A 24,417-nucleotide genomic window follows, 5' to 3' on the forward strand; every position below is an offset into this window, starting at 1 on the left:
GTAGTGTTATAACATTCTTAGGAATATACCTGGTAGCATCAATTACAGTTACAAATATGCATACTCTTTAAGCCAACAATCCCACTCCAGGGAGTTTCTCTATCTATATACCAGAAAATAATTACAAGGAAGTTTAATGGAACATTTTAATGATATTTACAAAGAGTTTACCACAAAAAAATTGTTTTGTTCATAACCAAATGAAATAAGCATAGAAAAAAATTTAAAGATATATGTTAAAGTATTAGCAAGAATTGTCTTTGAGTGATAAGAAATAGTATTTACTTCTCTGTTTTATTTCTGAACATGTTGTTTCTATGAACATATGATACATACACACACACATAAAGGACAAACTCATGGAGTATATAAAAACTCTACAAATGATGGAATATTTTTTAAAATTTGTATTATGGAGATGTTTAAACAAAAAATAGAGAGCACAGTATAATAAATACCTGTACACATCACTTAGATTTAACAGTTGCTGACATTATGTCACAATTACCTTATTTCATTGTTGTGTTGAAGTATATTAAAGATACCAAGACATTTCACTCCTAAATACTTCAGTATTCATCATTAAAACATAATATTTTCTAACATAACCAAAATATTGTCAAACTTCTAACACAATGATAAATTTGTAGATTTCACCTAATAACCATTCCCTATTCAAATTTCCCTAATCATCTTTTTCTTTCAATTAAAAAAAATTGTGATAAAATACAAAAACATGAAATTCATCATCAAAGCATTTCTAAGTGTATAATTCAGTGATATCAGGTAAATTCATACTATAGTACAACCATCAACTACCATCCATCTCCAAAACTATTTTCATCTCAAAAAACTGAAAATCTATACAGATTAAACAATGGCTCCCCATTCGCCCTTCTCCTCAGCCTCTGGCAACCATCATTCTACTTTCTGGCTCTATGATTTTATTACACTAAGTACCTCATATAAGTAGACACAGACGGTATTTGTCTTTTTGTGATTGACTTATCTCCTAATGTCTTCAAGGTTCCTCCACGTTGTAGTGTCAGAATTTCCTTCTTCTAAAGCCTAAATAATATTCCATTGTATGCATACATCAGTTTGCTTATCTATTTACCTACAGATACTTGACTTCCTTCCACACTTTAACTACAGTTGATACACCTGCTATAAATATCAAAGTGCAGATATCTCTGACACCCTGCTTTCAAATTTTGAGTATATACCACAAGTGGGATCACTTAATCATTCCATAAATTTATTTTTAACTTTTTTGAGGAGCCACCCCAATGTTTTCCATAGTAGCTGTGTCATTTTAGATTCTCATAAATAGTGCACAGGACTTCCAATTTCTCCAAATCCTTGACAACTCTTATTTTCTGTTTTTCATAGTACCGATCCTAATGGGTATGAAGACGTATCTCATTACAGTCTTCATTGTCATTTCTGTAGTATTTAGTGACATTGAACATCTTTTCATGTGCTTAGTGTGTATTTGCATATCTTCTTTAGAGAAATTTACAGTCCAGTACTTTGTCCATTTTTTAATGCAGGTGTTTGGTTTTTTGTTGTTGAGTTTTAGGGGTTTCTGTATTTTCGGAATAGTAATATCAGATATACAATTTGCAAATATTCTGTCCCATTATTACTCTGCAAATATTCCCATTATTACTTTGCAAATACTCCCTCCCATTCTGTAGGTTGGCTTTTACTCTGTTGATATTATCTGTTTAAATTTTCATTAATCTGATTTGTCTAATTATTTTATTTATTTATTTATTTATTTATTTATTTATTTATTTATTTATGTGTGTCTGTGTGTCTGTGTGTGTGTGTGTGTGTGTGCGCGCACACACACGCGCACACCTTTGCCTTTGGTATCAGATCCAAGAAATCACTACTAAATCCAATGCTGTGAATCTTTTCCCCTATGTTTTCTTCTAAGACGTTTATAGTTTTAGGTGTTACAAAAAGAGCTTGGGATCCATTTTAAGTTAATTTTGGTATGTAACTTTAAGTAAGGATCCAGCCTTTTTCTTCTACACTGTGGATATCCAGCTTTCTCCAGTTGAAGAGACTGTCCTTTCTCCATTGAGTTGTCTTGGTACCCTTGTCAAAAATCATTTAGCCACATATGCAAGAGTTAATTTTGGGCTCAGTACCACTATGCTTTGATTACCATAGCTTTGTATTAACTTTAAAATAAAGTGTAAGCCCTCAGGCTTTCTTGCTTTTGTATTTACCGAAATTTCTCCATTTCATCAAGGTCATCCAATTTGTTGGCGCCGTTTTTGAAAATAATCTCATATATTTTTTTTATTTTTGTAAAATAGATACTAATGTCTCCATTTTCATTTCTGATTTTAGTAATTTAAGTGTTCTTTTTTTTGTCAATCTAGGTAACAATCTGTCAATTTTGTTGATATTTTTGAAGAACTAATTTTTGGTTTTGTTTATTCTCTCTATTGTTTTCTCTATTTTAGTCTGCTGTAATTTTTTAAATTTTTTTTAGCATTTATTTTTGAGACAGAGAGAGGCAGAGCATGAATGGGGGAGGGTCAGAAAGAGAGGGAGACACAGAATCTGAAATGGGCTCCAGGCTCTGAGCTGTCAGCACAGAGCCCGACGCGGGGCTCAAACTCACAGACCATGAGATCATGACCTGAGCCGAAGTAGGACACTTAACTGACTGAGCCACCCAGGAGCCCCTAGTCTGCTCTAATTTTTATTATTTCCTCCTTTTTATCTAGCTTTGTATTTAGTTTGTTCCTCTTCCTTTACTTCCACAAGTTACAAAGATAGTTTATTGATTTAAGACCTGTCTTTTTTATTTATTTTTTAAGTTCTATTTACATATTTTGAGAGACAGAGCAAGTAGGGGAGGGGCGGAGAGGAGAGAGAATCCCAAGCAGGCTCCGCAATGTCAGAATGAAGCCTGATGTGGGGCTCAAACCCATGAACCATGAGATCATGACCTGAGTCGAAACCAAGAGTCAGATGCTTAACTGACTGAGCCACCCAGGCACCTTAAATTAAGACCTGTCTTCTTTTTTAATGCGAGCTTTTATAGCTGTAAGTTTCCTCTTTGACATTGCATTTTCTGTGTCCCATAAGTTTTGGGATGCTGTGTTCTCATTTTAATTTGTCTCTATTTTCTAATTTCCCTTGTGATATCTTCTTGAACGCACTGATTTTTTAAGAGTGTGTTGTGTAATTTCCTCAAATTTGTATATTTTAATAAAACCAACAAAACAAATGTCTGGTCTATTTCAAATATTATAATAGCATTGCTGTTTTATCAACATAAAATTTATTTCTCTTTCCTAAAACATAAGTTAACATGAAATTATAAAACTATATACCCTTTATATTTATTGTTGAATGTATTTTTAAAAATATTTGAGTGAACTGAGTGATGTGTCCTATGCCAAACGATATCCCATTCAAGTTATCTAAATTCTTCCTCCATTTCTCTAACAATTTGCCCTGGACCTAACACTGCTGAGGCTGTGCAGTTGTAGACAGTTCAGTGTATTAGATATTTACACTTTCAGTTGATGTGCTGTGATAAGACAAGGTCTCTAGAGAGAATCCAACTCCCAGCAATTTGCAAAGCTCAATGAAAACTTTGCAGTTCATTAAATTTTTTTTCATAGAATAGAAAGCCAAATCATCAGTGATAATATCCATGAGTAATCAAATTTTAATAAACCAACCAAATAAACATCTGGTCTATTTCAAATATTGTAATAGTACTGCAGTTTTATTTCAACATAAAAATTCATTTCTCTTTTCTAAAAATATAAGATTACATGAAAATCTAAAAATATTTTAAAAGTTTTATTTTCTCTTTATCGTTTCCATAATTTGTCTTTTTCATTCTTGGAAATATGATATAGAAGCAGCTTAAAATGTCATATAGTCCACCTCTTTGTTTCCTAAATTATTCAAAACTATAAATACCAAATCAGCCAACAAGAATATATTGCTCTAGGTTAGTATACAGGAAAAAGAGATAGTAGAAAAGCAAATTAGAAAGTGTACATATTTTGAGATGCCTGGGTGGCTCAGTCAGTTAAGCATCCAGCTCTTGATTTCAGCTCAGGTCATGATCTCACAGTGCGTGGGATCTAGCCCTGCTTCCAGCTCTGTGCTGACAGCAGCACACAGTCTGCTTGGGATTCTTTCTCTCTCCCTCTTTCTCTGCCCCTCCCCCATTAATGCTCCTCTCCCCTGTCTCTCTCTCAAAATAAATAAACATTAAAAAAAAAGCGGACATATTTTGGAGAATACCTGAGGAAACTGTTGTTTTACCCACTTCACTTCATCTTAGCCAAAAGGCCGAGAAGCGATGTGTTTTACCCACTTCAATACTACCACAGTCTGACAACACGACTGATGTTACAGATGTGAAATGAATATTTAATCCTTCTACTCTGGACTGTACTTTTATGTTTTTCCTATGCAGGCCAAATGATTTTCATTCCAGTGTAAAACCCACTTAAAATAATAATGCATTATTAGAAAGTTTAAGAAAATTACAAAAGGCAAAGTTTTCATGTCACAGCTAAAATTTTATTCATTCTTTCTTTTCATTCATTTAATAAGCACTCATTGATTTAGCAATATGCTGACATCTCTAAGAAAACCACAATGATGGGACTCAGGTCTTTCCCTCCAGGAAAATATAGTATACTTTAACAGTACTTGGGTACATTAATGTATTCAAATGAGTAAGTTTACTAAATTATCAAAGGGGCTATTACAAAGGTTTGCATAGTACCCATCTGAAACCAGTAACAACAAGCAGTCAATTCTATCTGTGAGTAAGAATAGTTTTGCTGTTTTATGATAATGCATTTATTCAGTGCATGTGTGTGTGCTGAACATCTGTAACTCAAAGCATGCACAAACATAAATAAGCCGTATGAAGACAGAATTCTCCAAGGGGGTACTACATGATATTTCACAACAAAGCTTTTCGGGTTCTGATAACACAGGCAAAAAAGTAGCTGTCAGTTTCCATATTGGTATTACTTTTTTAAACTTATGCTAAATTAAATGTCAGGGTAAATAGCCAAAGAAAAGATAAATAGATAGGCTTTTTAATCAAAATGGTAATAGAATTTTAATGCATTTCCCCATTGAGCTGTTTTATCCTTTCGTCTATGTAGCAGGATTCTTCTCTTGTATGCTACCTATGATCTCTTCCATCGTGATTATTTTGCCTATCCCACTCAAATTGATATCTCTCTAATCCTTAATTTATCACATTGTCTCGATCTACTTAATATCTTTTTTCCTTGTGATTTCTGCCTTAGCTTGACATTTTCCAAAACCCAAGGGTAGAAATATGTTAAATTCAACACTTATAAATAATTCCATCAATACTGCAAACAAATGAGAGCAGCAGTGGCTATACTTCTATCAGAAAAAAAAAATTATTTTAAGTCAAAATCTGCCCCCAAGAGACAAAGAACATTATATAATGATAAAAAGGTAAATTCACCAGGAAGATGAATTTATTTATAATTATAAATATATATGCACCCAACATCACAGCGCCTAAATATATAAAGCAGACACTACCAGAAATGAAAAGAGAGACAGCCACACAATAATAATAGGACACTTCAAGACACTACCCTCAATAATGCATAGAATATCCAGATACAAAGCCAATAAGGAGATAGAGAACTTGAACAACATTATAGGTCAAATGGACCTAACAAATATGCTCAGAGAGCATTCTACCCAAATGGCAGGGGCATATATATTCCTTTCAACCACACATGGAACATTCTTCAGTACGGATCACATGTTAGGTTAAAAACAAAGTCTTAACAAATTTACAAAGATTGAAATCACAGCAGGAATCTTTTCCCAACTACCATTAAATGAAGCTAGAAATCAACAGCAGAAGAAAACATGAAAATTCAAAATATGTAAAAATTAAACCACACGCTCTTGAAAAACCAACAGTACACACAAGAAATCACAAGACAAATTAGAAAAAAATCTTGAGACAAATGAAAACATTACATATCAAAATGTATGAGATGCAGTATAAAAGGAAGTTTACAGTGATAAATGTCCACATTAAAAAAAAAACTCAAATAAACAACCTAACTTTACACCTGAAGAACTAAAAGAACAACAAACTAGCCTAAAGCTAATAGAAGAAAATTTTACACAGAACAGACATAAAACAGATAACAGAAAAATAGAAAAATATCAAGCTTACAAAATAGATAAATTAAAAAATAGACAAATTTTTGGCCAAACTGGGAAAAAAGGGTGAAAACTCAAAAGATATTGGAAATAAAAGAAGAGACACTACAACTGATGCCATAGAAATATAAAAGGATCACAAGAAATTGCTATGAACAACTGTATACCAACAAATTGGACAACTTAGTGGAAATGGATAAATTCCTAGAAACACACAACCTACCAAGACTGAATTGTGAAGAAATAAAAAAGAAAAATGTGCAGATCAATAATGAGTAAGGAGAATGAAACACTAGTTAAACCTCCCTACAAAGAAAAATCTCACTGCTGCATTCTACTAAACACATCAATGAAGATTTAATGCCAATCCTTCTCAAACTTGGCCAAAAAAATGAAGAGGAGTAAATATTATCACTCGTTTTGTGAGGACAGATTTACCTTGATAGCAAATCCAGACAAAGACACTGGAAGGAAGGAAGGAAGGAAGGAAGGAAGGAAGGAAGGAAGGAAGGAAGGACGACAAAATCCAACATCCCTTATAAGCATAGATGCAAAAATCCTCAACAAAATGTTAGCACACTGCATTCACTAACACTATTGTAAGGATCATACACCATGATCAAATAGGATTTATCTCTGGGATGTGAAGATGCTTCAAAAAATGCAAATTAACAAACATGCAAATGCAAATTAACAGAATGAAGGTTAAAAATCACATGATCGTTTCAAAAGATACAAAAAAAATATTTGACAAAAATTCAATACTTTTATTATAAAATCTCTCAACAAACTAGGAATGGAAGAAAATTAAAACAAAATAATAAAGGCCATATATGAAAACTCTACAACTAACATCATACTCAATGTAGAAAACTTGAAGGTTTTTTCTCTAAAATCAAGAACAAAGCAAAGATACCCCTTCTCACTAATTCTGTATCACACAGTACTGGAAATCCTAGCTAGAGCAACTGGGCAAGAGAAATAAATAAATTATACCTAATTTGGAAAGAAGTTAAATTACCTCTGTTTGCAGATGACATGATTTTGTATATAGAAAACCCTAAAGACTTCAATAAAAAAAGGGTTAGAATCAATAAATGAATTCAGTAAAGTTACGGGATTCCGTATCAACATACAAAAATCAGTTACATTTCTATACATCAAAATCAACTATCTGAAAATCAGAAAATTACGAAAATTTTTAAAAATTAAAAAAAAATCTGGGGCACCTGAGTGGCGCAGTCAGTTGAGCGTCCTGACTTTGGCTCAGGTCATGATCTCACAGTTGTGGGTTCAAGCCCCGCATCAGGCTCTGTGCTGACAACTCAGAGCCTGGAGCCTGCTTTGGATTCTGTGTCTCCCTCTCTTTCTGTCCTTCACCTGCTCGCTCGCTCACTCTCTCTCAACAATAAAAAATAAAATCCTAAAAAAAAAATTTTAATTAAGAAAAAATCCTACCTGCAATAACACTGAAAAGAATAAGATACTTCAGTGTAAATATAATTATGAATGTAAAAGATTTGTAAATTGAAAATTATAAAACATTGCTGAAAGAAATTAAAGAAGACACAAATAAATAGAGAATGCCCCAAGTTCATGGACTGTTCCAGAGACAGGCATATTCTGTCAATTCTTCTTTGACAAGAGTGTCAAGAACCCATAAGAGAGAAAGGAAAGTCTCTTCAACAAATGGTGCTGGAAAACTGGATACTCATATGTAAAAGAATGAAATCGGTGTCTTATACCATCCACAAAAAATCAACTCAAAATGGACTAAAGACTTTTTTTTTAAATGTTTATTTATTTTTGACAGAGAGACAGAGAGGCAGAGTGTGAGTGAGCAGGGAAGGGGCACAGAAAGAGGGAGCTACAGAATCCGAAGCAGGCTCCAGGCACTGAGATGTCAGCACAGAGCCCAATGTGGGGCTGGAACTCATGAGCCAAGAGATCATGACCTGAGCCGATGTCGGATGCTCAACTGACTGAGCCACCCAGACACCCTAAAATGGATTATAGACTTAAACATTAAACCTGTAAGTATAAAACTTCTATAAGAAAACAGAGGCAAAAGCTTTATGGCATTAGTCTTGTTGGCAATGATTTCTTGGATATGACACTAAAAGAATAGACATTATAAGCAAAAATAGACAAATGAAACTATATGAAAGCAAAAAGCTTCTACAAAGAAAAGAAAACCACAAACACAATGAAAGGACAGCCTATGGAATGGAAGAAAATATTTGCAAACCATATATCTCATATGGGGTTAATGTTCAAAACACATAAAGAAGACCTCAAGTCAATAGCAAAAACAAACAAAAAACAGAAGAAAACCCCCAAAACAACAAAAACAAGCCAAACGTCCTGATTAAAAAATGAGCAAAGAATCTTAATAGACATTCCTCTGCAGAAGATATGCAAATGGTCAACAAGTATATAAAAAGAAGCTCAATATTACTAGTCATCAGAGAAATGGCAATCAACAACATAATGAGATGTCATTCTACATTTCTTAGGCCAGCTATTATCAAAAATAAAAAAATAACAAGTGTTGGTGAGGATGTGGAGAAATTTGTAACCATGTATATTGCTGGTGGATTATAAAACGGTATAGCCACCATGGGAAACAGTATGGTGCTTCCTGAAAAAAATTAAAAATAGAACTATCATTTGCTCTAGCAATCCTATTTTTGGGTATGTATCCAAAAGAATTGAATTCAAGTCCCGCACTCCCATGGTCACTGCAGCATTATTCACAATAGCCAAGGTATGAAAACAACCCAAATATCCATTGTTAAAATCAAAACAAACTTGAAAACTCTATGAGCAGATAAAACCAATTTAACTTACTTTGCAAAACTAGCTTGACCTGGGTCATTTCTTATTTATGCCTCTGGAAATCATGGGCAAAACTTACACTGTCTCCCAAGGTTAATATAAGGTAATTACTGACCAATTTACCTATCATTTTGGGAAATTACAATATTATAACCAATCTCTGTAAAGAATAAACATTTAATGTCTTCTCACTATATAAGCTGCTTTATAACAATATACCCCTGAGTTTTATTCCATGTTTTGGCTTGAGTACTCTCAATTCACAAACTATCTTTTTGGTGTGTGCGCAATAAGCTTCAACAAATTCCATTTTGGTGATTCACTGGTTTTGTGCTGTTTCTGAACTTTTGATACCATGGAAGAATTGATGGATAAAGAAAATGTGGTATTTACATGCAAAATATTATTCAGGCTTACACAAAAAAGAAATCCCACCATTTACAGCAACATGTATGAACCTATGGGCCATAATGCTAAGTGGAATAAGCTAGTCACAGGAAGGCAAATCAGGAATGATTCCATTTTTATCAAGTATTAAAATAGCCAAACTCTGAAACAAACAAATGGTGGTTTCTAGGGGCTGGAAGAAGGATTATGGGAAGTTGCTGTTCAAAGGCTATAATGTTTCACTTATTCAAGATAAGTTCTAGAACTATACTGCACAATGTTATGCCTATAGTTAACAATACTGTACTGTACACTTTAAAATTTGTTGAGAGGTAGACCTCATGTTAAGTTTTCTTACTCCGATAAAAACACTTAATTTTTCAAAATTAAGAGAAATAACACCTACTTTAAGATAACACAGGACCCCTCGCTGCTGCCGTGAGGAGGAGGTGGTTCCTAGGAGAGGAAAAACAGGGAAAGCCAGAGCGCCGGGGACTGAGGGGAGGAGCCAAACCGGCCAGCTGTCACTTTGTCGCCAAACCTCCAACAGCAGGAACCAGGCTAGCGGCACGCGGTGCTCCTCCCTGAGCCGCAGGGCAGGCTGGGAGGGTTGCGCGCGCAGCCAGCGCCCGGGAGGAGGCGGGGCCGAATCGCACGCGTGGCAGTGTGGCTAAGGGAAGCTGCCGCCCTTTTCACCTTCCCTTCTTGTCCCCTCCTTGCTGCACTTCTCTCAACCCCCATGAAGAACAGCACCAGGTAGGCACCGCCATCAGGGTCGCTAAAAAGGAGCTCCACTCCAGCCACACTGGAATAAAGACCTCCGAAAAAGAACAGTAAAAAGCAAGTGAACATACTGATGAAATACAAATGAAAAAGATTTAATGAACAAGCCAGTAAGGAGATTTTGAAAGTAGAACAAAAATATAAAAAACCTCTGACAATCTTTTTTCTTCTCTTCTCTTTTCTTTTCTTTCTGTTTCTTTTTCCCCAGAAGAGGCTGGAATTAAGCACCATAATCCCACATTTGGGGGGAATCACATTTGTCAACATCTACAAGTTGGATGTTGTCTGCCTGCTTGGGGAGGCACTTTTATACAAGAGTAAAAGTGACAGAATTTAGAGATATTAAATCAGGTTACAGAATAGATTTTTGTTTTGATGAAAACCCTTACTTCCAAAATAAAGTTCTCTCCAAAGAATTTCATATCAATGAGAGTAGTAATCCATGTTCAAAGTCCGCTGAAATCAAATGGAAATCTGGAAAGGATCTGACCAAAATTTTCATGTCAAACACAAAATAAAGCCAGGAAGAGACAGCATGAGGAACCAGAGCCTTTCTTACCCTGGTTTACTGACCATTCTGATGCAGGTGCAAATGAGTTAGGAGTGGTCATCAAAGAGTTACTTGGCCAAATCCATTACAATATAGTTTCTGACATGAATGATGAGAGAAATGAGTCACAATTGTTTTTGTTTCTTTCATTCCTTCTTCCTCTTGTGCCTTGTGACTCTATTTTTGAGGTCTCCTTTCTTTCCATTTTATCATGGTTCTCTACTTATTTAGGGGTGGGGTATACCTTGAGCAGAATAGAGTGGGAATAGAATCTCTACTCCTTCCTGTTCCAAATTCGTTTTTATCTCTTCCTGTCTCAATTAAAAACTATGGAATTTACACCACCCTGCTCTATGGGAAAAAAGAAATCCCTCTGCTTCCTTATTTCTGCTGGAATCTGGAGGATACGAGGCTCCTGTACAGTAGTGCATAGAACTCTGTTTTTCTCTTTCCTCTGTGTGTTGGGCTCAGAAATCACACTGCCTCTCTATGTGAAAATGGACAGTTATCATTTACCAACGTGTATTTGTCTTCTTTCCCTTGATTACAAAAAAGAAAGAAAGAAAGAAAGAAAGAAAGAAAGAAAGAAAGAAAGGAAAAAACTTAAAAACTGGGGTTACAGAAGGTCAGCAAACAGAGGGTTTGAGATATTTGGATGGTTTAAGTGGGCATTTTTAAAACATGGTTTTTTTTCCTTGGCATGTTAAATTATGATGTTTGACATCCTTGCAGTTTAAAATGACAATTTTGAAATCAAATTCTCTCTTAATGATGACATGAACCTTGCCACCCAATTGACAAATCAGTAGAATCTGTAGAATCTTATTTGAAATAGACATACTCTACCGTAATTTTGTTCCTATTTATTTTTAATTTTTTTTTTGTTTCACTAGATAGGAAAGATGATGCTCAGTTTTAAACATTAGAAGTGTACCAGGTCTTTGTTACAATAAAACTACCAAAATGTACACAAAGAATTTGATGCTTTCCTCTCAGAACAGATATACTTAATATGTCTTTGCAAATTTGACTTGTATAACATATTGTCAAACTTTGTTACCCTAACTCTGTAGTTTTTGATTCCCAACTTGCAGGATGACCTCAGAGCTATGTGGATGCAGTAAAGGGATTTGAATCAATGGATTAATGTCTTCTCAGCTTGAGAACATCATGGGTAAAATTTGCCATCAGTTTCTAAAACTTACCACATTATTTAGGATACCAGATCCATCAAAATTCAGTTCTGAGTATAGTGTATCCATCCTTGATTTGTATCTTGAATTGGCTTTAAAAATTTCTATTTATTTATTTATTTAGAGAGAAAGAGAGAGAGACAGGACAGAGACAGAGCATGTTGGGGGAGGTGGAGAGGGAGACATAGAGTCCAAAGCAAGCTTCAGACTGTGAGCTGTCAGCACAGAGCCTGATGCGGAGCTCAAACCCACAAACAGTGAGATCATGACCTAAGTCAAAGTCAGACATTTAACCAACTGAGTCACCCAGGTGCCCCATCAAATTGGCTTTTTTTTAAATGGGCCTTTATTTACCTGGTAATAGTGCCACCTTCACCATCAGACAGATCTGGTGATTTAATTCCAAGTTACACAGGGACACTGCTGGTATGTCTTCACTTTCACTCTGAAATGTGGCCAAGACAGACACTCAGAGGAAGAAGTCTGTGTTGACTATAAGAAACTCAAGTTATAAGTATTTTTGTCTCTAAGTACCAGCTATTTAGCATATATTTCTCAAATGAGACTCATCTGTGTGAATTTGGATGCAATGACAGACTCTGTCTGCTAAGGGCTATTGTGCATAGAATAACATTTTGAGAAATTTAGCTTAAGCTAAGCATAAGCTTTTTAATGCTATAAAATATATTAGCCAAAATTAAATGCCACTTAACTTTTTCAGAGGTGAATTAATGGACACCTTGCTCAAATTCAAAGCTTTTTGACATATAAAACTTTACTAGTGGGACTATTCCATCAATAGGTACAATGGAACCAAAACCTGTCTAGACAGGTGGTATGTAGTAGTTTCTGCACTGGTTTCTGTTTAATAAGTGCATCACTCTATACTGGTCAGGAATCTTGCTTCAATAAAGAAACATTTATATGTATATAACATCTATGTATGTTAGAAAAGAAAAGAAAAGGAAAAAGAAAAGAGAAAAGAAAAAAAGAACTTGTCTCACTAATAGCAAGAAAATAGAGGCCAGGCTTAAGTGTTTTACCACCAGAAGAGAAGTGATCACAACCAATCATAATAATGACTGACAAGGTTTAAGTAATAGCCAAGAGGATGTAGCATGAAAAGGATAATGAATACAGTTCACAACCATATGCTATGGAACACAACCTCCTCAGGAAAAAGACAGGTGGGCAGCCAACAAGTTACTATTCAATTTGTGCTAACAGAAGAAATCAAGGATGGGAGCTCAGGTGGCTGAAAACATTTAGTCCTTTTAAGAGTCATGACCCCTTGCCAAGATTCGAGTGTTAAGCCAGTTATCAGACATTGAAACCATTGCTGGAAGAGATAGTTATGCAGGAGAAAGGACCGTGCAAAACCTTATCTATTACATGCAAAATGGATACACTAGTCCTTCACTAAAGAATCCCTTAGTCATTTTCTCTGGTAACTGTGGACTGGGGAGTAGATTGCCAAACAGGTTGAGATATGTTAGAAATAGGGTCTGTGTTGACACTAGCACCTGGAGACCTAAAGCATTATCATATCATTGTGCCCCTTCTCTATTGTATATGGAGTATATTTGTAAATATGTGAGGAGGGGAGGTAATAAATAGATCCTGGCCAAGGGGCTGGCTACAGACCTTATCTTGAGGATATGGTTGCCATTTTATCACTACGTTTCTTTAGTCCGAAGAATTATCTTGGAAGGAAATTTTAGGGCAAGTCTTCAGAAACTACTCTTTCCTGGATAAGAAAGTAATTCAAAAATTTTATGTTGCATCCCATGTGGCTTAGAAAACACAATTGTTACCCTCAATAATTTACAAGGGGCAAGGATAGTGGTCCTTTGATTCACCAGTCTGACTGGTGCTGGATGGGTACTGGATGATGTCTGTATCCTACTGCAAGTTCAACCTAACTGTAGTCCAAACCTTAAATACCTTTGCTAAAATTTAATATAGCCTCAGTCATAGGATGTGTGGCTGATCTGAAAAATTTACTCTTTTCTCTCCCTCTAAGAAAATATAAATAAAACCAGTTCACATCCACATGGAATAAATGAAACTGACAGTTTTGTTCCAGTGCTCTGTTAGCTCTTCCATCTTAGCCATCAATTAGTCAGAAGAGATATGAACTATCTGCATAGTCCATAAACATCAATGAAACACTAATAATGAATGAAGTTTTATATGTGTAATGCGTTACAATGAGTGGTAGAGTACACAAGTCAGACACATGTGCAGGAAGCCTACACGCCCATTGTGGCACCAGTGTCCTTTCTTCATCTTGTGTCTATGGGGCTCTCTTACGACTAGACAAAAGAGGATAAGAAATCCTTATTTGGTTTATTGATGGTTTGTCTCAGTATGAGGGTGCAAGTCAAAACCAATAACAATTGAATTATACTACTATAATGGTTGGCCTTGAAAAGTAGTGACAAAGGAAAATCTCAGTGGGCATAACTTCAGACTGTGAACATGGTCATCCACTCTACATGGACAGAGTAGTGGCCTCAGGAGAGAATAAAAATAGTCACAGACAATAGAAAATAGAGAAGTTATTCAGGATCCTGGATCAATAAAGTATTGCAATATTGAGAAAAAAAAAAAGAGGTCTTATACATAGGCAAATGATGTAAAAATGTGTCACATATTATGTTCAACCAGAATGTGTCCACCTCTGAAAAAGGACAAATCCACTAAAAAGCCAAAATGACCCAGCAAGGGGGCTTTTGAAAGCCTTTGTAATTGGCAACTGCCAGCTTGGCATAGCAGGCACATGAAGGAAGTAGCCATGGTAGCAGCCATGAAGGCAATGCCAGGGTCCAACAGCATTGGCTCATGCTTTCGTATTACCACTGCTAGTCTCACTATAGCTAAGCCAGTGTTCAATCTGCTAGGAAGAGAAACAGTTGCAGGCTATGGCATCATCTCCTGAGGAAACCAACAGCAGCTTGATGATAAAGGACCATTGGTTTATTCTCAAAGATTAGGTATGTATCTGGATATATACATATACATATATATACACATATATATACATACATACGTGTACATATATACATATATACATGTATATACATATATATATGTATATATATGTATAGACATATATATACATATATATATGCACAGCCTCAGTGTATCCAAAGATTTATTTGACCTATTGGCATCAGATAATACTTCAATTGCACAGGGGACCTACTTTACAGAAAAAAGATATGCAGGAATGGGCTCATGACCATGAATTCACTGATCTTGTACTGCCAGGCTTAATAGCTATTCCAAAAAAGGGACCTTTTCATTCCAAGAAACACACAACCTTATCATCATTTTAACTAAGAACGGCTATCACCAGGTCACACAAAGAAGTTTGAGTAATCCCAAATATAATCCAATTGACCTAGTACTTGTTACATGAATATCCAGTGAGGAGAACAGCTATTAGGAAAATGTGAACCTTTTCTAACAATGTGATTCGCATCTCTCATTAGACCTTTTTGTCTTTTTGTTTTTGTTTTGTTTTGTTTTTTAGGAGAGAAAGAACATTTATTTGATAGTGAGCAACAATGTACTGCATTCAAACTATGAATTGGGCATTGTGATAGTATCTGGAGTAAAAGTCATGAGCCCTGGATCTGTAATTTCTCAGAAACTAGTGGGCTCATATCTTCATTTGTCAATACCTGTAGCCCATAACATTAATTATGTACTGGTCAATGACCTGCTCACTTGCTTACTTTAGCAGAGTGGCTTATCTAAAGTTCTAATCCTCTGAGTGTTAACCTGTCACCAAAAATAGTTTCAACCATAATTTTCTCACTCTTGATCACAACTCACCAGTATGACCCAGTGAAACAAATTATAGTGTTCTACCACATTGATTTGACCTCTGGTCCTTTGTAAATCTTACTTCTCTAATTAGCCTATAAAGAGAAATTGCAATATATAGACTCATGGAATAGCATAAGGACTGAGGAAACATTTTTAACAATTTGGGAACCCTAAGGGACTTTAGAACTGTCACGGTTATTAGTTGGGTTTAAAATTCCATGCTCTGTGTTAATATAAATAGTCTTATGACAACACAGTCCTGCTCCAGGCATTTCCAAATCACTATAGTTTTGTATATCGCAAATGCTGAAATATACTGGAAATGACAAATTATATTACATTTTTATATTACAATATTGAACATGCTATTACTTTTCATTCCTACAACTACTGCCCTTTTGACATCCTAATTATTTCTTGTTTATATAACTTCAACTGCTTCTCAAATGGTCTCTTACTGGATCTGTCCTGCCCCAGGTCACCTTTCTATGAAACTATATGTACTTCATGTGGCTTTACTTGTCAGAATAACATGCCTTCTTCATGTCTACTCTGTAGTTTTGAAACATTTTTCAAAAATTGTACACTTTTTTCTACAAAAACAGTATCACATAAAATTTTATTTTATGAAAAAGTAGATACCTCTTCTTCTGGCTATGATGGAATAATTGGTATTTCAATAACCCTCGATGTATAATCAAAAATGAAACAACAAAATATATGAAGCAATTTCTTTTAGGCATTGGACAGCAGGCAGCACGATATTGCAATTTCAAAAAGAAATTTTAAAGTGATTAAATAACCACAACACTATCTGTAAAGAAGCAAAAATATTGTGTCATTTTATTCTAATAAAATGTACATATATATTACATTATCCTTCAAAAATCCATCTACTAATAGTATATCTCCTTAGAAACATTAGTTTTAGCCATTTCTCCTTTGGGAAAAAAAGATTTTTGTATCTGAATTTTATATTATTATAATGAAATTTCCATTTATTTTTATTTTATTTCCAAATATTTTTATTTTAATCCCTCCAAATAAGAGTTTCATGAGGACAGCAATCTTGTCTGTCTTGTGTGCTTCCGTACCATAGTCAAATGCTCAGCACTTAGTAGATACTCAATACATATATGCTGAGTTTATGAATGGAAGCATACTTAAACATTTCATCTCAAATAGATACCCAGTACAATGCTATAGATGAAATAGTTCTCTTATAAAGATATTTTAGTATTTTAATCAAAATTATAAATATGTATTTATTTACATGCTGTAATTATATATAATAGATTTATAATACTTGCATTACATATAAATGTATATATAAATGATCCCAAACCTTAGATCTTCAAATGATCTTAAAATATACAGTATAGCTCTATCATTTTAAACAGCTCTTGAAGTTGTGATAGAGACTATATGTGACTTGGCCATATATATTATTATTTATATTTAAGAAAGCTATGTTAGTCATTTGTTCTTTTGCAGTTTACGGGAAGATAAGTAACAAAAATATTAAGTCAAGTAAGAGGAGAAGACACTAAACACATTATTGTTTACAGAAGACATGACAGATGCAGGTTATGCAAAATACGAAGCAGGACTCTAAGTGAAACATTTTCCTATAATCCATTCAAATGAGTATATTATATTTTACAACATCATTCATTCAAATGTATTTTATGAGTACCCATCATATGCCAGGAACTGTAGAGGAGACTTAGATCTGTATCTGTGATCAAGATAGGTGAACACCCCTGCCTTCAAGTAATTTACCTTCCATTAGTGGGAAATACGCAATAAGCAAAATGGATGTAATAAATAAAATATTATATATTGAAGATGGGGCATGTGGGTGGCTCAGTCGGTTAAGCATCTGACTCTGACTAAAGTCATGATCTCACAGCTTGTGAGTTCAAGCCCCGTGTCAGGCTCTGTGCTGGCTCAGAGCCTGGAGTCTGTTTGGACTCTGTGTCTCCCTCTCTCTCTGCCCCTCTCCCACCCACACTCTGTCTCTCTTTCTCAAAAATAATCAAACGCTAAAAAATAAAAAAAATATTATAAAAATTTATATTGAAGATAAAGTGTCTTGTAGGACAAGATGCAAAGAAAGTGAGTTCAGCAATACTGGGAAGAGGAGAAAGTTACAATTATAGAGTATTGGAAGTAGAGTGATATTTACTTGTATGTCAGGTTATAAGGTGTGTTCAAGAATCAGCAAGGAGGTCAGAGAGGATGCTGGACTGAGGAATAGAGAAAGAGGGCAAAAACATGGATATTTTACAAAGATATTTGGTAATATTTATTACATATTTTATAAAGGAAAATATATAGACTATTCTAAGATTTGAAAACATGAACTTAGAAGAATAAACTATTACAGTTAAGGAAATTTAATCTCACAGAGATAATAATGGAAACTGTAGTATGCTTTATTCAGTTGACAAATTCAGAATCAGAAGATAGTGGAAAAAAATCAGGTGTCCTTATTCAGATTTTATCTAAGAGAACTTCATCTCTTGGTGACAAAATGGGAAATTACAATACTATAGCACCTTTAGGTGCCTTTTATTTTATGTAGGGCATTAGTAACTGACAACCCATAGCTGGTGGCAGAAGTTAGGATGTCGCTTTTTTCTTTTTTCTTTTTTTTTTTTTCCAATCCAAATATTTAATCCCTCGTAGTACTTATAAAAGAAAGACCAATTGGATTCTTTGGCTTTGTGAAAGTGAAAGCCCCATGTCCTTTTATTTAGTAACAAGTGGCTCATCACATTTGATCTGTTGAACTATAAAAGAATAGAACTTCAATATGAACATCATACAGAACCCTCACCATTCATTCTTTTGTTCCATGTGGCCGCTGCTTTTAGCTCTTAAAAGCACTTATTTCACATCATTTTCTGAAGTTGGTACCTTTACTGAAAAAGCTTTCTAACTGTCCAGGAATTCTGCAACTACTGTAAATCAGGTGACAGCTCAACACCAGAGATCTTTGAAAATGTTGCTTTGCTTTTATTTTTTAAAAAAATCAAGTACCCAGAATAAAACAACACTACCACATAATTAATGCATGAGTAAAATTATATAAATATTTGAATATTTGGATACAATCAATAATTATAAATTTTTGATTGTCTATATTAAATAGCATATAATCAGCAGCTGAATCCACATAAAACTGCTTTGTATTTTGCAGCTTGAATGCTTGGTACATATATAGAACAGCTGTCTTCTTGAAGGGTTGTCCCTTTCATCATAATATTATATCCCTTAACGTCTCTGGTAATTTTATTTGCTCTGAAGACTACTTTATTTGAAGACCTCTCAAGCTTTTTTAAAAATTTATATTTGCATGTTATACGTTGTTTTCCATCATTTTAGTTTCAATTCGATTATATTGTTTTATTTGAAGTGAGTTTATTTTGTGGGTACTTGGAGTATGTATTCAAATTCACTCTGCCAATCTTTTTCTTTTCATTGGTATTTAATAAAATTACATTTCATGTAATTATTAATACTTTAGAATTTAAGTCGGCTTGTTTTGCTGTGTGTTCTAGTTTTTGTTTCTCTGTTTTCTTTTACCTTATTTTGGACTACCTAAACTTTCTTCAACTTTAATTTTCTTTTAATTTAATTACTAATTTAATTACTAGCCAATAATACTAGCCAATAATAATAGAACAACCACTTAAAATCTATACAAACAGATACACTAATAAACACAGTCTACTGGTGTTGTCACTCTACCCGTTCAAATGATATATAGAAACCTATGTCTATTTATGTTTCTTCACCCTCCTCCATTAAAATTGTGTTAAATATTTCCTTCTAGATTCCAGAGTTACCATAGAGAATTCTGTGGTATTTTTGATATTAGAAGTTGTTTTTTCTCCCCAAGTTTTACTATCTTCTCTTCCTCAGTCCTCTGAATTTACATGATGATGAGACTTACTGTGAGGCTTTTCTTTTATTTTCATTCTTTTCTTTACATATAATAAGCCACCAGTGGCACCATATATGGGGCAACTATGAAATATTTTTTTTAATGTCAATAAAAAATTCCATATGTGACAAACCCAAGCTGACATCATACTCAATGGTGAAAAGCTAAAAGCTTTTCCTCCAAGATCAGGAACAAGTGTACTCACTCTCATCACTTCAATTCAACATAATACTGTAAGTTCAAGCCAAAGCAATTAGGCAAGAAAAATAAATAAAAGTCACTGAAATCAGAAAGGAATTAGTTAAATTGTCTTTTTGGAAAGAAGACGTGATCTTGTATATAGAAAGCTAAGGACTCCATCAAAAATTTAGAACGAATAATGATGAATAATGAATTCAGTAAAGTTGCAGGATACAATGTCAAAATACAAAAATTAGAGGTGCCTGGGTGGCTCAGTTGGTTGAGTTTCCAACTCTTGATTTCGGCTTAGGTCATGATCCCAGGGTTATGGGACTGAGTCCCACATCAGTGCTGAGCATGGAGCCTGCTTAAGATTCTCAATCTCTCTCTCTCTCTCTCTCTCTCTCTCTCTGCCCCTCCCTGTCACTCATGCTCTCTTTCTCTCTCTCTAAAAAAAAAAAATTACAATAAATAGTTGCTGATTTTAATGGGCAAAGGGCCTCAATACACATTTTCCAAAGAAGGCATATAAAATGGCCAACATACAGGTATATGAAAAGATACTCAATTTCACTAATCATCAAGGTAGTGCAAATCAAAACAATAATAAACCAACAACTTATGTCTATTAGATGGCTATTATGTAAAATACAAGAGATAACAAATGTTGACAAGGGTATAGAGAAAGGGAAACTCTTGTACACTGTTAGTGCAAATGTAAATTGGTACAGGCACTATGAAAAACAGTGGGAAGTTCTTCAAAAATTTAAAAATAGATTAGCATATTATCCAGGAATCTAATTTCTGGGTATATGTTCAAAGGAAATTAAATTGCTACCTCTAAGAGAAATCTGTACCCTCATGTTCATTGCGCATTATTTATAATATGCACGATTTAGAAACAACCTGTGTATTTTGATAGATAAATGGATAAATAATATTTTATCCATGATGATGACTCAAAAACTATAAAGAAAAAGATCAAGTCAGGCTCCCCAACTTAAAGAAAAAAAACACCCTCAACCCAATAAACAAAATTGAATGATAAAAAGCAAACAAAATACTGCAATATATATGATTGTAGTCCACAACTCCCATGTTTTCAGCTTCTCCAGAAAAGAAACATCCAGTCTTTTCCCTGAGCAATGTAAGATGCCTGGAGAATCTAGGGGCTTCTTTAAAAGATTTCAACAATCCATTGGTTTGAGGCTATTTTAACACTCCCCTTTCAAGGTATTTGGCTCTTATAATCATGGAACCACTAAAAGTTCCTGAGGGGAAAAATAGTTGATTTTCAGGACTCTCACTCTCTCATTGGGTTCAACATTTTTTTTCCTCAACCTCAGTTTTTTAATCTTTCATCTCCTTGCGATAAAAGCCTTTGCAAGATTAGTGTATCATTTTGGTAGGGGTAGCAAAAGCAGACTTAAAACACTTGTTCAGTTCACCATTTATAATAAGAAAATTTGGAAGATTATAAAAATATAAAATGAGTAGTTTCTAAAACATTTAAAATCAAAATCTTAGCTTTGTCATCCCAATTGCAAACCAAAAACAAACCACACATCTACAAGTGACCTGAAAATATCTTCATGACTCATTAAAAAAAAAAAAAAGTGTACCTCATTTCTGCAAAGAACTTAAGTCAATGTGTACAGTTAATTTATAATCTGTGAAAATGTTGCTATATAAAAAGTATAGCTAATGAATAAAGACTACAGATTATGACTATACATTGACTTTTTTTATAAAAGTAGGTTTAGATTAACTGCAAAACTTTTGCTCACCTTTATCAACTTCATCAGGAGAACATTCTTTGACATTGAAAATCCTTTTTATAAGAAGAATGGAGTTTGTTACACTGACATGAAACATTCTGAATGCGTGAATATGCTATGAAAATTAGATATAACTATCTAAAATTCTCAACAGTTCATGATTCTTATGTCTTGAAATTCTATTGTTCTAATGAGTATTTTTTTCTGTATTATGCTTTAAAATACATGTGGTCCCTCCTGTGCTTCCAGAAGGGACATTATTGTCTCATTTTATTGGCCATGACAACATTTTTTAAATTTCCTGACCTTAATCTGCTCTCTTGCTTCCACTTTTTTCATATCAGATTTGGTCCTCCCGAACTTCATTCAGTCATCACCTGACAAACTATGATGTACATTTCATGATCAAGGTAGACATTATATATACTGGGAATAGATTCCCAAGCCCCCAAATTATGTTAGGTGCCCTTTCTGTACATTCTAGTATAACACCCACTTCCTCCATTATGCACATATTCAGAGTCTACAAATGTCTTGTTAAATATGTCTCTATTGGGGTGCCTGGATGGCTCAGTCACTATCAAAAAATATCAAACAATATCAATGAAAAATATACATATATGCCACAACATTTGTGAGGAGAATATGTTTTATTTTGGTTCAACATTCAGAGTTAACTCTTATGACTACTGTGAGCATGATAGCTTGTTTAGACATTGTGAACTATGCGGGTGCCTGGATGGCTCCGTCAGTTAAGCAGGGGACTCTTGGTTTTGGCTCAGGTCATGATCTCACAGTTCATGGGTTCAAGCCCCATGTTGGGCTCTGTACTGACAGAAAGGATCCTGCTTGGGATTTTCTCTCTTGCTCTCTCTCTCACCCTCCGCAACTCATGCTTTCTCTGACTCGCTCAAAATAAATAAATAAACTTAAAAAAAAAAAAAGACATTGCCAACTATGCAACATCATGCCCTTTACTGATCTCAATGTGCAGTGTATGTCACATGCTTTCTGGGATTTTTTTTTTTTTTTTTTTTGGTGCAGGGAGACTTCTTTTTTAAATGTTTTATTTATTTTTGAGAGACAGAGAGCATAAGCAGGGGAGGGGCAGAGAGAGGGAGGGACTGAGGATCTGAAGCAGGCTCTGCACTAACAGCGCACAGCCCAATGTGGCTCAAATGCAGGAACCAAGTCAAGTCGTGAGATCCTGACCTGAGGGGACTGAGTCATCCTGGTGCCTGCTTTCTGGGAACTTCATTTTTCTTTCTTTCTTTCTTTCTTTCTTTCTTTCTTTCTTTCTTTCTTTACTTTTTTTTAACGTTTATTTATTATTGAGAGACAGAGAGAAACAGAGCATGAGCATGGGAGGGGCAGAGAGAGGGGGAGACACAATCTGAAGCAGGCTCCAGGCTCTGAGCTGTCAGCACAAAGCCCGACGTGGGCTCGAGCTCACAAACTGCGAGATCTGAGGGGAAGTCGGATGCTCAACCAAATGAGCCACCCAGCCGCCCCTTGGGAACTTCTTAAGATTTATTTCATTGTGCTCTACAGTAACATCTATCGTTTGTTTACTTGTGTATATTTTGGGATATATTTGTTTATTTGTATATATGTTACATATATTTTCTGGTTTAAAAATCTTATTGAAACAGAATTTTTTAGTAATTTTGGCAACAGAAAAAAAAGGTTATTAACCTAAACAGTGGTTCTCATACCTGCAAGTGGAAAAAATAATAATGTTATAAAAGTATGAAACTTAAGAAAGATAAATATCACGAAGAAAATCTTTGTGTGTGTGTGTGTGTGTGTGTAAGCAGCTTATATAAATGGTTGTGTTTACCTCTAAATTAAATCGGCCCCTATCCCAACACATCCAACACTCTAACTGATTTAGATGTAACAAAGCTGTCTAAGAGTATACCATTCTTAGGTCAATAAGAACAATTGCTGAAAAAAAAGATACTTGTTCACTCTTTGATCCACTTTCTGTGGAAATGCAAGCCTTACTTAAATGTCATACAAACAACACTGAGATTCCCCAAAGAGTATTTTGAGGACTGGTATCCAGGTTATTCTGTATCCTCGTGCCCTCTGCTTCCTCTATTACTCCAAATGACCAGTAGTATCTCTCATATTCTAGCTGACACCCAAGCAGAATTTAACATGCTCTGTGCTTTTCAAATATACTCTGCAATTAGTGCACATTGTAAATAAAGATTATTGATGTCTTTTGGGTTTGTGGATTCCACTGGTGTTATATGGGTCATTAGTACCTATGCTCTCGACTGGTATTATCACATCAGCTTGCCTCCAAACATATTTTCTTTTTGTTATTTTAGAAAGATTTCTTTGTCCTAGGAATATTTAAGCACAAGTGTATATAATAAAGGGAAGCATTCATGGTGAGGAGAGGAGGGAAAGAGGAGAGGGAGAAAAATGATGAAGCCAAACGACAGTACATTTTTCATTTACAGAATGAGGAGAGAGAAGTCTACTATAAAATAAATTCATATTTTTCTTAAATATTGAAATTATTGTAATATTGTTTCCAGGTAGTATGCTGTGAACTCAGTCTTCTCTGTTGGACCCACATCATGTCTCTCATGATTCAGATGAATTTGAACTAAACAAATAAACAAACAAACAAAAAACCCACATAACATTAGACAATACCTAACATGAAAATAA

At 34.6% G+C, this 24,417-nt stretch overlaps 1 long non-coding RNA gene and 1 pseudogene across 1 annotated transcript in view; one reads left to right on the top strand and one right to left on the bottom strand.

Annotated features, from left to right (window-relative positions):
- Positions 1 to 10,125, bottom strand: part of LOC131484783 (uncharacterized) — a 275,064-nt gene extending 264,939 nt beyond the window's left edge. Inside the window, exon 1 of the long non-coding RNA XR_009248445.1 lies at positions 9,863 to 10,125. This is a non-coding gene — a long non-coding RNA (uncharacterized LOC131484783). The remainder of the gene's footprint in view (positions 1 to 9,862) is intronic.
- Positions 10,126 to 10,185: 60 nt separating this feature from the next.
- LOC131491674 (protein SET-like) lies at positions 10,186 to 11,058 on the top strand (annotated as a pseudogene).
- Positions 11,059 to 24,417: the final 13,359 nt, after the last annotated feature.

Source organism: Neofelis nebulosa, chromosome 1 (assembly GCF_028018385.1).
Source record: "Neofelis nebulosa isolate mNeoNeb1 chromosome 1, mNeoNeb1.pri, whole genome shotgun sequence".
Classification (NCBI taxonomy): Eukaryota; Metazoa; Chordata; class Mammalia; order Carnivora; family Felidae; genus Neofelis; species Neofelis nebulosa.